Source organism: Thamnophis sirtalis, unplaced genomic scaffold, assembly GCF_051295495.1.
Source record: "Thamnophis sirtalis isolate CommonGarterSnake01/CBP01778 unplaced genomic scaffold, rThaSir2_p1.2 scaffold_8, whole genome shotgun sequence".
Taxonomy (NCBI): domain Eukaryota; kingdom Metazoa; phylum Chordata; class Lepidosauria; order Squamata; family Natricidae; genus Thamnophis; species Thamnophis sirtalis.
In genome coordinates, this window is record NW_028261388.1 from 27,361,242 (window position 1) to 27,376,801 (window position 15,560).

General features: G+C 36.2%; 1 long non-coding RNA gene across 1 annotated transcript in view; it reads left to right on the forward strand.

Moving 5' to 3' along the window:
* Positions 1-14,234, forward strand: part of LOC148044343 (uncharacterized) — a 71,634-nt gene extending 57,400 nt beyond the window's left edge. The window contains exon 3 of the long non-coding RNA XR_015697571.1: positions 13,741-14,234. This is a non-coding gene — a long non-coding RNA (uncharacterized LOC148044343). The remainder of the gene's footprint in view (positions 1-13,740) is intronic.
* Positions 14,235-15,560: the final 1,326 nt, after the last annotated feature.

The window sequence follows — 15,560 nt, forward strand, 5'->3', positions numbered from 1 at the left end:
TGGATGGAGAGATGGATGGATGGATGCATGGCAGGAGGGAAGGAAATAAAGAAGAAAGGAAGGAAGGGAGGAAGCAAAGGAGGAAGGAAGAAGGAAAGAAAGAAAAGAAAGAAAGAAAGAAGAAAGAAAGAAAGAAAGAAAGAAAGAAAGAAAGAAAAGAGGGTAATTGTGTAACACCGAGTGTTATGGGAAATAAGTGCTTTATTGAGGCAGCGTCAAAACCAAAGGATTGTCCACATGAGACATAAAAGTAGAATGAAAGTGTGAGAGCAGCAGAAGAAAACATGATAGTAAGGAGACTTTATAGGCTTTGAATTCAATGGAAGGTAGAAAGTGAAAGGAAGCAGCTGCAGAATAGCTGAAAACATAATGATTCAATGGCAAAGGATGAAATGGTGATACAGGTTAATGATCAGCTGTTGGATGGAAGAAGGCCATGTTCTTTCCCCAGTCAAATCTGGAGATGGCACTAGGCTGGACTAAAGTGTGGTAGGCTAGGAAGATAACATAATTTGTCCTTGATGTCAAGAAATAGTGGGCTACTCATTCTGATCATAGGGCGAAGTGAAAGTGTGGTCCAGTGACCCTGTGACAACAATAGTACAGCTATTGTATGACTGTTACCAAAAGTCTTTACAATAAATTATGAAACTAAAGCTAAAACCAAAACCAAAGGTATTATAAACAATTGAAACAAACAAAAAAAGAATTAAAATCACCACAGGAAAGCTTGTTTTGAAAGACACCTTTTACTCTATGTGTGTATCTATGTGTGTTTTAAAAAAAGCAAACAATAATTAGATGATATACAGAATTTCTCTATCAACAAATCCCTAGTTTTTGGAATGACCCAATAACCCTCCCCCCCCCCCAATTGATCTCATGCTGATAGGTCTGAATAAATGGAATGAAGTTTATGTCCTTTACCTCTGAAAAACAAAACGAAATGAATAAAACGTTCTGCCTCTTATAATCCTATTATATTCAGAAGAGTGCATAGTCAGTTAGATAATTTTTGACACAGGACATGAACATTTTCCTGACTTGAAAAAACAAACAAAAGCGAAACAAACTAACAAACAAAAAAGCCCCCAATCCAATAGTTTCCCCCCAAAAATCTGGTATCATGCATATTCACAAAATTGAATAAAGTACTCACAAAGGGTGTGTATGTGTTAAATAATTTATTTCCAACTATATAGGTAGTCCTTGACGTGTAAGAGTTTGCTTAGTGACTATTCAGTTACAATAGCACTGAAAAAAGTGACTTATGACCATTTCATACTTATGCCCATTGTAGCATCCCCATAGTCATGTGATTTACATTTGGATGTTTGACAACTCACATTTATGACAGTTGCAGTGTCCCAGGATCATGTGATTCCCTTTTGCAACCTTCTGACAAACAAACTCAATGGGAAAACCAGATTCACTTAACAACCATGTTACAAATTTAACAACTGCAGTGATTCAGCTAATAAATGTGGCAAGAAAAGTTGTTCAATAGGGCAAAACTCATTTAACAAATTTCTCACTTAGCAACATACATTTTGGACTTAGTTGTGGTTGTAAGTTGAGGACTATCTGTACTCTTGGGGCACCTACCATGTTTTCCTGAATATAAGACAGGGTTCTTACTTTCTTTTGACCCCTGAAATAAACACGGCCTTATTTTCAGGGTGGTATTATCATTTTTGAGGTGCAGGAGGTGGCAAGCGTGGTCATCTCATGGCTGCTGCTGGGTTGCAATATTTTCAAGGAGGGCTTATTTTTTGGGGAGAGCTTATTTTAGCGCATGTGCTCAAAAGCCCAATTGGGCTTATTATCTGGGGAATTCTTATTTTCAGGAAAACAGGGTAGTAAAACCCTAGAACTAACTAGTTGGGATTATATCACTGCTTGAGTAAGGTTATGATGTTCATGATTTAAAAACATCAGCATATGCTTTACAAAAATCAGGGTTAGGGTTTAGGGTTAACAATAAACTAATGTTAGATTGGGGTATAACTAACATCTTGGTACCTTGTATGTAGCTACTAATTGGTGAAATGTAAGCAACAGTATGCTGTCATGCCATTGGAACATAGAATATCAAGGGCATTGTTGAGGTAAAAATGCACTTTGGTTAAGCTTACGACCTATTGCCTAAAATATGCCAAAATTGATAGATACTGTTCTCATTAACATATACTGTAGCATATAATATTGTGGTATATGGATATGATTAAACCTTATAACATAATTTATTCTGTCTCTAACTTAATAAAGAGCATTATGCAAAAGCTTTGATTGCCAAAATGATGGGTAGTGGCACTCAATCTTTAATGGGATCATTTGAAGAGAACCATGGCATATGGAAGTTGGTGACTTAGAATTAAAGGAGTAAATGGCAAATCCTATTAATTACTGAAAGAAGTGAAAGAAAGAAAAATGGATATATTTATGTATACATGTGAAACTGAAAAAAGGGTCCAATTTTGTGGAGTGAAATTAATGAGTTCATGCAAGAAAGTGAAGGTATAGATTTCATTAAGGGGCTAAACTGTATATTAGAAAACTTAAAGTTATGTCATCTAGATTATTGTGGGTTCTATGAAAGTGTAAATTAGACTGGTTCTTGTTAAGATTCATATTATGTTCCAATACAAAGAGTTTGAAAAGAGTTTCAGTAGTCTGAAGAATAACATATCTAAAACAGTTATTAAAACATTTTATCCTAAAATGAAAGCAGTATAATATATGGAAATATTAGACACAATCAAAAGAACAAAATAGAAAAATGTGATTAAAGTAAATACATGTAGTCAGGGAGCGAATGGAGTAATTAAGATTAAAAGAAAGAAGACAAAAGAAATGCATTGATTTTGATAGAAATAACAAATTTTGTGGGTATTGTGCAAAGAGAGCTAAACAGGGAACTCCCAGCAGGGTGAATATTAATAAAAATAAAAAGTGATGAAATTATTTGGAACGAATCTGAAGTGAAGGAATGCTGAAAGGTTTTTTTTTAGAGATTTGTGTGGGAATAACAGTGATGTGTCAAAGAAGGAATTGACAAATGCTATAAATCTTAATGTCCAGTAATGAGAATGCATCTCAGCCTGATCATTGAAAAAATGCTATTCTTATTACCCCATTTAATGGTGATTAGATTAATGCCCATACTACAGGTATTGAGTGTCCCTGAGAAGGTATTTATTAGAATTTTGATTGAAAGAGTATAACAGTAATGAGCAAAATTTGGCAGATGAGATGCAGCTTTATGAGAGAAGATATGTTTATCAGATTTTGTTCTTCAATAGACTGTGGAGAAATGCCTGTGCAGTATATCAAAAAAGTTTATTATATATTTGTTGATTTAAATGGAACATATGACAAAGTTAATAGGCTTGAATTTAGGAATGTTTTTCACAAAAATAGATTATGGTCCTGAAAATTAATTTATCAAAAACTAAGTACAGTAACTGTGTTTAACAAGAAAAATAAAATTTACAGTGACAAGTTGTACTAAATTGTTTTTTAAAAAAAAGCAATGCAGATTTTTTTTTAATTCATTGTTGGAATTTATATCAAAGATGAGAAAATGGATGGAGAAATTTTAAATAGACAAATGCTGGTACAGATGTTGTTGGTAGTGTGCAGTGTGTTGCAAAAATGGAATGATTATAAAAATGTATTTTTGCCCAATTTTTATATTTCTCTATGTGCAAAAAACAAACAGTTTAGTTATAGTTAGTTTATAGTTTTATTGATTTGTATGCCGCCCACTCCCGAAGGACTCCGGGCGACTTACAATAAAACAAGGGAGGGGGGGAATAATAAACAAACAAACAAGTCTTTGACTGAACCTCACCAAAAATATCACTTGAAGGCAACATCAACAAACAAGCTGTCATACTTTGGTCACATCATGCAAGCTGACTCACTTGAAAAGTCAATTATGCTGGGAGTGATCAGCAAAAAAAAAAATATTAGAAGACACTCCCCCCCCAAGCACTCATTGGCTGGACACTATAAAAGATACACTGGGATAGCCATGGAGGGGACAGTATGAGATAGAGGGATATGGGGAGTGTTAATCCATAGAGTAGCCAAGGGGCAGACGCAACTGAAATGGCTGACAACAATGATGAGACACATGAAAATAAGCTGAATTCAGCTTTATGTACTCCATTATAAGAAAAAGGTCTTATAATGGAGTTCATAAAGGATGTTTATACAAGAATAAACATTGAAACATCGAATCAATAATGAATAGTGTTAGGGGAATGTGTATTGAATAGAAAGATAAATGGCTAGTATACAAAATAAGTACATTGAGAGTTGTTCATATACAAAGAATGAATAAGAATAAATCAAATTGCAAAACAAATATTATGAGAATAAATTGAGACATTGAGATGAAGGGAAAACAGAAAATAAAGAACTGATGAGATCTTCAAAAAGTGAAAGGTGACAATAAATTATATGTGTGTGTCTCTCTGGGCCATTGTATATCTGTGTCTACGTCTCTGTGCAATTATATGTAGGGAGTGTTTGTGTGTGTGTGTGTGTGTGTGTGTGTGTGTGTGTGTGTGTGTGTGTGAGAGAGAGAGAGAGAGAGAGAGAGAGAGAGAGAGATGCCTTTCTTTTGCCCATATATGATCCTTTTGTAAATAAGAACTTTCTATCTAGAAATTTAGAAAAATGGGACTTTCTCATTATTATCATTTTTACCAATTTTGTCCCTTGTGGTCCAAAATTTGTTATGTTGTAGATAAGACATCTAAAGCATAATCATTTCTATTTTTCTTGGGCTTTTAACAAAGGGAAGAATAAAACTGGGGTCAGACTGGGGATCCTCGGACAGTGATGGTTAACTTTTTTGTACTTGTGTGCTGAAAGCGTGAGTGACAATGTGCTCCACACCCATAAGGCAATGTTTGTGCGACCCCTCCATGCACCCTGTCTCACTGCACATGTGCATGTGACCCCCTGCACCCCATTTTTGGCCCTGTGACAAAAAACGGGGCATGGGGGGCATGGTGCACCTCCACACTCTCCCTGTCCCTGGCACATGTACACATAACATAGCTGCCTCCTGTATATTTTATAAAGAACACTTGAAAAAAAGGAGAATGCCCCTGAAATTTTAAATTATCTCTACTCCCAGTTTGTAACCCTTCAATATAAACAATTATGAACTGAATTTTCAGGCTCTGCATCTTGAACTGAAATCCTCTCACTTAGCAGGAAAATATAAAAGAACCTGTAGCTCAAATTCTAGAAATTAAGATACCCTGATGTTTTAACCCTTGACAAGGATTTATTTAAGAGTTTGTGTGTGTGTGTGTGTGTGTGTGTGTGTGTGTGTGTGCGCGCGCGCGTATTAAAAAAACAGATTGGGAAGGCTAAGGTTTAAGCAACTGCATACAAACCTTAAAATAGTAGCTACCAGTAAGTAACATATGTGTTCTTTTTTTTAATCTTCAACAATCTATCAGGGGTTCCCAGTAGAATTCGGAACTTAGCACAATATCAAGTTCCCAGCTGTGTGGAATTCCATTTATGCCTTTGATTCATTTATTTGTTGGAATTATTTTTGTCTTTCTTGCAGAGTACAGTGTGCTCCGTTCTTATCCTGAATATACTTTGGGTAGAGAAACAGAGACCGGCCTCAATTCACACAGTAAGCTTCATCGCTTGAATCACCATCTTTCCCAGTTCTTATTCAATATTCTGGCCACATGTTTAAAATTTCAGATTAATTATCAAAGAATTAAAGAAGCATCTATTTGTGTTTATAATTGTAATGAATATATTCATATTACCTGATAAAACCATTAGCCAAATGTGGAATTATATGGATCAATCATAATTATTTGGCTTGGTTTTTTAATAACAATTTATTTATTTTGTTATTGTTAATTGTTTTGTTGTTGTCTTTTGCACAGTATGTCATTATTGCTTATGCCTATGTATCTATTGATGGTTAATTTGTCAGAGTGCCAGGCACCTAGAAATTCTCTAGTCTTTTTGAACTTGGCTTGGTCTAGGATGGTTGCAGCCAGAAAGAAAGAAAGAAAGAAAGAAAGAAAGAAAGAAAGAAAGAAAGAAAGAAAGAAAGAAAGAAAGAAAGAAAGAAAGAAAGAAAGAAAGAAAGAAAGAAAACCAAAACGACCTCCCCACCAGCAATCAACACCCAGATGAGCATAGATAAACTCCAGGATTTAGATCAGACCATCAATCAAGAAGTCAACAATATCCCAATCAAGAATCTACCAAGCAAGCAGATCCTTGATTGGGCAAGGATCTTAATCCTTGAGCAGGGGGACTAGATGACTTCCAAGGTCCTTTCCAACTCTGTTATTTTGTTAAGCCAACAATAAACAGCCCAACCAAAGAACTTCCAAGACTATTCCGACTAATAGTAGCCACTAGAATATAAACTAAGAACAAATCCCAGTCCTTGCTAGCACTGATATTACTAGTTTAAGTAATGAAATGTCTGCATAAAAACATCCAAGCTCAGGGCGTACTAAAGATCCCACGTATCAAATGCTTATTGGTATTATTATCTTTATAGAGCAATGCATTTTTTAAATTTTTATTTTGCTTATGATAGGCAAGGAAAGGGTAACATGTCTAGGACTGAGCTTACTGAAAATGCTGCTTGATCTTTTAGACAAATATTTTACATTTCATGCCAAATAACTGTCAATTTATGCAATTCATAATTGCTTTTGGCACAAAAATGCAGCATTAACATTCACCTTTACTATAACAGCACTTCATTAAAAATAAACTAAAGCATGCTAGTCTTTTATCTTTCATCACCAAGGTAACCACACACCAAATCTTTTGCAGCCTTAATAGAAGCATATTCTGTTACCATATCATGAAACAGTACCTGAACTGAAACACTCCTGTCCTTGTGATATTGGTTTAGACCATGGACAATTTACTTTAGCTAACCGGTTTAGGTCCTGTCCAGAATTCACAGCCAATAACTTTCTCCATATTTTGTACTTCATTAAGCAGGCTAGCATACCTGTGGAAGGACTGCAGTTGAAATTATCTATAAAATGGGTTTTCTGGTCTAAGTCATGGCTGAGTGAATATGTATCTGTGAACGAGTGGAGATGATGACCGCTGTGTAGAATGAAAGACTGGTGAGTAGACCAATGCTTCATATTTCTCAGAAAAGGAGATGACTCTCTTGGGCAACTTAATATACACAGCCACTTATTCTACTCTAGGAACCACTGGCTAATGTCTTGTCAGAATCACCTCTTATATTAAGCATATTAAGTTTTATTTAAAAAAAACCTTCTGTCTTTTTATACCATTTAAACTCTTTTCTACCTGATTTTTTTGGTTCTCTAAAAACTGTATCCATTCTGAGATATTAGTTATTAATAGTTCAGTCCATGGGAAAATTCTTAAAGAATTAAATAAATTCTTTTAAAGAATTTAAAATATGAATAACTCAGGAAGGATACAGATTTCTATGAATAAACTTTTAGAAGTCAATGAGGAAGATTAAAAAAAATTTGACATAGCAATTATAGTATTTGATGGCATGGAGGACAATAAAATAAAGATTACAAAAGTACTAATATGAAAGACAAACCAAGAAAAGGATCTACAGATGGGGTTTTGTATGATGCCTCTTTAGGGGAAGAAAAAGATCAGATCTGGAACAGCTCAGACAAGAAATGGTGGTGATGCCTCTTTATGGGATTTACAAAGTAAGCGGGTGAAAACTCTGAAGACTTTTTTTAAATATCAAAGAATGGTGGACGATCAAATCCTGTGATGCCATAGAAAAGATTCAAAGGTCAAGACTGTGTGGAGAAGGAATATAAAGTTGAACTATTTGACCAGGGATAAACTGTTTGTTTGATATATCTGATAACTCTTCCTGAACTAGGATTGAAAAGATGATTATTTCTGGATTTCTTTTAGATAAGAGTTAGCTTGTGGGAGAAGTAGGGTTTTTTTCCACTTTGTAACTTTAATAAAGGGCAAAAAGTTACTCTATTAGCTTATGCTTGGTATGATAAAAATCGGAAGCCATTTTTTTTCTTGTTGTCTTTTTCTTTTTTTCTTCTACTTTTTATTTTCTCTTCTGCACTTTCTGAATTTTTCTTTTTTCTTTTTTTTAGTTTACATAGTGTTTACTTTCTTTATTAAAACATTAATAAAAATATTTTTTTTAAAAAATAAATACCTATATTACAGGCAAAATATGGAAGTTATCAACTAGAAACAATCATTTTGTTTGTTAGAGAGATAGTTTTTTATTCAGGAATTCACAGGAGTTCACTTGAATAATGAGTGAAGTATCTGGAGACCCAAGATTTATTGCCAAGCTCTAGTATAAAACCCAGCAATAGATATATGTAATCTACTAAAGTAAAAAATTCTTAGCTTACTTCAAGTACAAGCAGTTGCTACATACTAACAACAGAATGGTCCAATATATGATATAATTGTATAAGTGTCTGTGGGGAAAGTTTACATTGCCCAGAAATTTCCTGAAATCAAACAGCTAAACTGATAAACATTGACAATCTATAGCAGTGATGGCTAACCTTTTCTGGGCCAAATGGCCAAAGGGTGCATGCCTGAACCCCCCCAAATGCAATGTGGGCCCCCTGCGTGTGCACCCCATGTATGTGAATGCCCCCGTGTATGCACATGCAACCCCCATGCATGCGCCCCATGCATGTGCCCCATGCATGCATGTGTGATCCTGCGCATGCACCCTTCACCCCTGCACATGCACACGTGCCCTCTGTGCATGCACCCTGCCCCACGCCCCATCCTCGCGCATGCGTGCAAGAGACCCAAAGGCCAGCTGGCCAGTGAGAGATGCATGTGCACACATGTCGGAGCAGAACACGGCCATGGCTCATGTGCCATCAGAGAGGGCGCTGTGTGCCACCTCTGGCACACCTGCTAGAGGATCGCCATCACTGATCTTGCAAGATATGATTTCCAATGTATGGTCCACATTTGATGTGTGTGATGTGCATGTCTCTGTGTACTAGAATAGGGTAGGGGGCACTGTTGATAACTTTTATATTTTTACTTGATTATAAGTGTTCAAGTTGCTTTCATGTAATTGGGACTCTGGGACATAAGGATAAGCACACAGGTGCTTAATCATAAGCAAAGATTCCAATCATTGTACCATGGCAGTAATATCTATACACTATACAGTGGCATGGGGTTTTATCTGAGTTCAGAAATGGTTGTTAGTAATGAAAAATGAGCTCATTTCTAAGACTTTTGGTTCTTCTTCCATTAGCAGTGAATAAAGTTATTTCTAATGATTTAAGTTTGGTTTTTTTATATATAGTTCAGGTTGAAACCTGTATTAAATTCAAACTTAACTATATATATTATTTGAACATCTCTTCAAAGAAATAGCAGTGTGGGGTCTTAATCTCTGTCTCTTCATTTCAAACTATGTGAATGGAGGAAATGGTTGTATTCCATTCAAAGGCATTTCTCTCTGGCTAATGGTTTCTCCACAAGGCAGAATTTTATTCAAATATACTGTAGCTGCTTTGTCCAGATTTGTACTATATACCTTTATTAAAAACTGTTGTACCTCTAATGAAAACATAACTGAAACATATACTTTTATGAGTTAAAAACTTACCACAGGAATTAATCACTACCCTTTTGGTAGCAGTTACCTCATAGTTTAATTTGAGAAATCTATGTTATGCTGCACAAATGAATAACTTTGTGTATTGGATATGATGTGATTTCAAGACATAATTAGAAAACATATATTGTAGCTATCCTAATTAAGCTAAGTAAGTTTTTTTTACTGATCACAGCATAGCAATCCACAACATTTCATGGGTGATGGATTAAAAATTGTTAATTTCCAAAGAGAAATATCTATCTATCTAGAGAACTAAGGTTGAAGACAGAATCCACATAGGAAAAAGATAGATTTGTGTTTAAAAACTTTATTAACTTTTAAAGAAAATAAAATTAGTTGATGAAGTCCAAAACTGAATGGAATGGACAAAGAACGGGGGTGGAATAATAAAGTAGAAATGGGTTTAATCTTCCATCCTTTGCTGTTTAATATCACTGACATATGGAGTTATGATGTCAGGATAAAAATGAGTAAGCATAAAAATGTACTGTTGTTATGCAGTTCTAAAGTAGCAGCCCCATAATAGTAGCTTTAAAGGTTAATGCAGTTTAATTCACTTTCTCCATTAGTTTGGAGAGTAAACAGTGTTCCAGGATTACAGCGAGGGAATATGTAACATAAATGCTGTGTCAAATAATGATGAAATAGGACAACTAAGCTACACAAAGAGAGAACCATCCCCTCCTGGGCATCTATATCACCAGAAAGACAATGAGAAAATGATACTTAAGACTTCAGAGCAGAAAAAGTGACATCACTTAGGGGCTAATGTGAAGTGTGGGCCATTGACAATATGTCCTACACCAGCCTCATGAAAATAAATGGCATGGTACAAAAAGTGGATTGTATTAATACCAATAATGCTATTGATGTGTTTCTAACTGAAGTGGAGCAAAAATTAGCACAACAAACAGGGAGTGTAGGTATGTAGTAAAAAGAATTAGCTGTAAATTAAGCATTTTCAAACTAAAATGGTATATTTGCTATAAATGCTAGATTACTCTCAAAAGTCTGGATTTCTAACTGTTGTACCTTCAGAGATATAAGAATGTTAGGACAGTACTGTAGGATTGAAAAACAAAATCATTGGTAATGAATAAAAGTATAAAGATTAGAGGGGCAAATTTCAACAACATTACACAAAATTTTTATTTTATTTGAATATTAATATTCATTTATTCAATATTTCTATATTAACATACAGGTATTTGATATTGAATACCTGCTATTTGGTGTCTAGCAGTGTAAATTTGTTAGCGATATTAAGTTTTAAATATAATTTCAGCACAATCATAGAAAAAGATCACACATTCCATAAATACAATACTTCCATACTACTACTACTACTACTACTACTACTACTACTACTACTACTACTACTACTACTAATACAAATACAAATACAAATACAAATACAAATACAAATACAATAGCAGAGTTGGAAGGGACCTTAGAGGTCTTCTAATCCAACCCCCTGCTTAGGCAGGAAACCCTATACTATTTCAGACAAATAACTATCCAACATCTTCTTAAAGACTTCCAGTGTTGGGGCATTCACAACTTCTGGAGGCAAGTTGTTCCACTGATTAATTGTCCTAACTGTCAGGAAATTTCTCCTCAGTTCTAAGTTGCTTTTCTCCTTGATTAGTTTCCACCCATTGTTTCTTGTTGTACACTCAGGTGCCTTGGAGAATAGTTTGACTCCTTCTTCTTTATGGAACCCCTGAGATATTGGAACACTGCTATCATGTCTCCCAAAGTCATTCTTTTCATTAAACTAGACATACCAAGTTCCTGCAACCGTTCTTCATATGTTTTAGTCTTCAGTCCCCTAATCATCTTTGTTATGCTTCTCTGCACTCTTTCTGGAGTCCCCACATCTTTTCTACATCGTGGCGACCAAAACTGAATGCAGTATTCCAAGTGTGGCCATACCAAGGCATTATAAAGTGGAATTAACACTTCATGTAATCTTGATTCTATCCCCCTGTTTATGTAGCCTAGAACTGTGTTGGCTTTTTTGGCAGCTGCTGCACACTGCTGGTTCATAATTTAAATGGTTGTCCACTAGGACTCCAAGATCCCTCTCACAGTTACTACTATTGAGGAAGGTACCACTTATACTGTATCTGTGTACTCCTCCTCCTCCTCCTCCTCCTCCTCCTCCTCCTCCTCCTCCTCCTCCTCCTCCTCCTCCTCCTCCTCCTCCTCCTTCTCTTCCTCCTTCTCCTTCTTGTTAGTTGAGAAGTCATGTCCGACCCATTGTGATCCTATGGACAATGTTGCTCCAAGCCTTCCTGTCCTCTACCATTCTCTGGAGTCGATTTGAGCTCATGCCTACTGCTTTGGTGATTCCATCCAGCCACCTCATTCTCTGTCATCCCATTCTTCTTTTGCCTCAATCTTTCCCAGCATTAGGCGCTCCTCCAGTGAGCCCTTCTTTCTCATTAGGTGGCCAAAGAATTTGAGTTTTATCTTCAGGATCTGGCCTTCTAAAGAGCAGTCATCTCCTCTGGGACTGCCCAGTTTGATCTTCCATACTAAGCCAGGTCAAATGCAAAAGATCAGGTTAGGTTCTGGTATTCTGGGACGTGTAGACCAATATATCTTGAGAACATCAGATTGAACTAAATTTTATCTAACTTCTTCTCATTTGATTCTTTCTCTCCTTCGCATGACTTTTACCATTGCACTGATAAGACAGTGACAAAATAATGTCCCTGTGTAGTCATTTATAAGGTTGATTTATCTTAATTGTATTGCGAGGTGATACATTGATGTATGAAATGAGGGATCAGTCAAATTTCACAATTTTTGCTTTTCAACTTTTTTCTCTTGCCTCAGATGAAAATACATTCTCTCTCTCTCTCTCCCTCCCCCTCCCCCTCCCCCCCTCTCTCTCTCACACACACACTGACTCACTCACACACATACCTTAGAAAGTTCTGGATTTATAATCCAACTTTTCCTCCTCCCAAGTCTCTGGTGATTCCATCTTAATTGTCCATGTAAATTGCTTTCTATTTTGGACATGATAACTATCTTGGCTGTCTTTCTGTTTCGCCCTTCTGGGCACTTCCAGCTGTGTATGAATATCCCCTGGAGAGGCAAATAAAAACTCTTTCCATCTTTTGAACATTGTGAATGTGAAATGGATGATACAGTAAGGCCAGAAATTATGCCATACTTTGGCCATGAGAAAGAAGAATTTAAGTCAGAATCGTTCAATCTGTTTCTAGACCATCCTTTTTTACAAGGCTATATGAGCTTTGTGCTCCATATATAATTTTCATTTTCAGCCTTGAATAAGATGGCAGAATCAATTTAGTCAGGCAGAAGTACAAAATGACACAAAACACTAGTAACTGAAATGCTCACCCCACCACCCAAAAGAGACAAGTACATGAACACTTCAGCAAAACTAAATATAACTAAATATAACTTTTGCTGCTTTGAAATTGGCTGATGCAAAATATAGGAAATTCCTTTTCAGCTTTGAATGTAGGCTGTCTTTCAAACTGCATACATCCTAAGATTATCCTACAAAGCATTTCTAGCACATATTATTGAATTCAATAGGTTTACTCACAAATAAAATGGGATTGCAGCAGGGGTGAAATCAATTTACTTTTGCTACCGATTCAGTAGCAATGTGAGCGTGTGCGCGCACTATCTATGCATTACTTCTCATTAACCTAAGTGAGACCAACATGGTGCAATCCAGAGGTGAAATGCTATCAGATCGGACCTGTTTCCCGAACTGGTAGCATTTTTTTTACTACTGGTTTGGGTGAACTGGTAGCATTTTTACTACCAGTTCAGGCGAACCAGTCCAAAATGGTAGCATTTCACCCCTGGATTGCAGCATGCTGGTCTCACTTAGGTTAATGAGAAGTAATGCATAGATGGTTCTAGTTTCATTTTTTTATAGTACATTTTTACAATAAATTTAGCCTAAAGTGTAATACAATGCAAAGTTTTAGACTACTTATCTCCCTGTTTCATCAACATCTAGTTGTTGAAAAGGAATTTATAAACCTGATCCCCTGTACTGCGTTTTCTTGTCTTTTATACAGTTTCAATTATGGCAGATATTCCTGTAAAATATGACTTTGACAGCAATTGCCTGGATTTCTTGGACATATTATGCCTGATTCAGGAAAACAAACAAACAAACAAGCAAGAAGAAAACCCAGGGTGCATTTATTACTATCTTTGAGAAGAGAAGATTAAGAAGAGCTATGATAGCTGTCTCCCAACGACAGAAAAGCTGTCATATAAAAGATGAAGTTGACATGTTTTCAGCCGTTCCACAAGGCAAGACAAGTACAAGTCCAGAGATATTGAGAAGCAGACTTCAGCTAAGCAATAAGAAAGACTTCTTAATGATAAGAGCTGTTCATCAGTGGAACCGAATGCCTTGGACAGTAGTGAGCTGTCTTGTACTGGAGGCACTTATTTAAGCTGGACAGCCGTCTCTCAGAGTTGCTGTAGCTACACCACAGATTCTATATTGGGGAGGGGAGAGGATGCTTTTCAGTGGACAAGAAAACCACCAGTATTCATTTTAATGAGAAGGAGGAGGAGAATGTGTTGACTCTGAATGATCCCTTGGATGGAAAATCCCTTTTACCATGTTAAAATTCTTACTCAAAGTTCTGAATAAAAGTTCTCCCTACACAAATGAAGTTCCAGGTTTTCTTCATTATTCTCAGTGGTGTCTCCCCCCCCCCCGCAAATAATAAATTATTGTTGGACATGTCAGATAGTACTTTTACTAATGTCATTTTCTGTTAGAAACTATTCAATCAGACTGGAACTCCACTTCCTGATGCCATTCTTTGGAAAGTTCTTAGTCAGACATGAATTTACTGAGTTATATAGGTACATGAAATATAATTCAAGAGAAGGTACATAAACATATGTTTACTCATCTGTCTATGAAAACATTAACAATGCACCTTTGAAATAACACAGTTATCAAGATGAATATTCAGTTATTGACATATTGAGAAATAACATTTTTAACGAAAAACTTGGAGTCCAGCAGATCCACTCCAATAATAATAATAATTATTATTATTATGAATAATAAAAAAAAAAAACTCCGCCATTGCCGGTCCCAAGCCCGGATGAGAAAGGAGGAAGGTTGGGATCAGGTTGGCATCTGGTCCCGTAAAAAAACCCCCGCCAACCCATACAATATGGTGAAAAAAACAAATAAGAATTCCATACCGCATCGGTCGTCGCGCGGGTTAACAAGGGCCGCGGTGGATGTTGGGGTCCCTGGACATCCGTCGACAAGTGGGCTACAAGTGGACCAGCCAACAAAACGACAAAAATATAGTGCAGATGAAAACCGTGCCATAATGGCCTGTTACTACAACTCAGAGCCAGAAAAAAGAGGCTATTTAAAGCGAATGTATGAATTATGGAAACAACAATATCCAGATTCAAATGTTAGTGAACAACGACTAGCAGATCAAAGGCGATTTATTATACGGAATAAAGTGTTTAGTGAAGTTGAACATGAGGAAATTCAGGCAAATTGCAAAACCCAAAAAACAATATCACAAGCGGAAATAACTGATATTCAAGACACAACTAAAGACATTATAGTAGAACTCCCAGAAGAAGATCTTGGGGAGGAAATAACATCACCACCACTAGAACCAGTTATCACTGAACCAACTGATGAACTAACTCAAAAACAAAAAGAATTGAAGGATAAGATCATGGAGCAGTTTCTGCTTAATGAGGAAAGGCAACGTTTACCATCACTAAAAACTGTGCCGAAGAAAATTTTGGCCCCTATCATGAAAATGGTTAATGCAGTGTTTTCAACAATTGAACCAGGATCCATCTTGGAAACAAACCAGTTAATGTACAGCGCAGC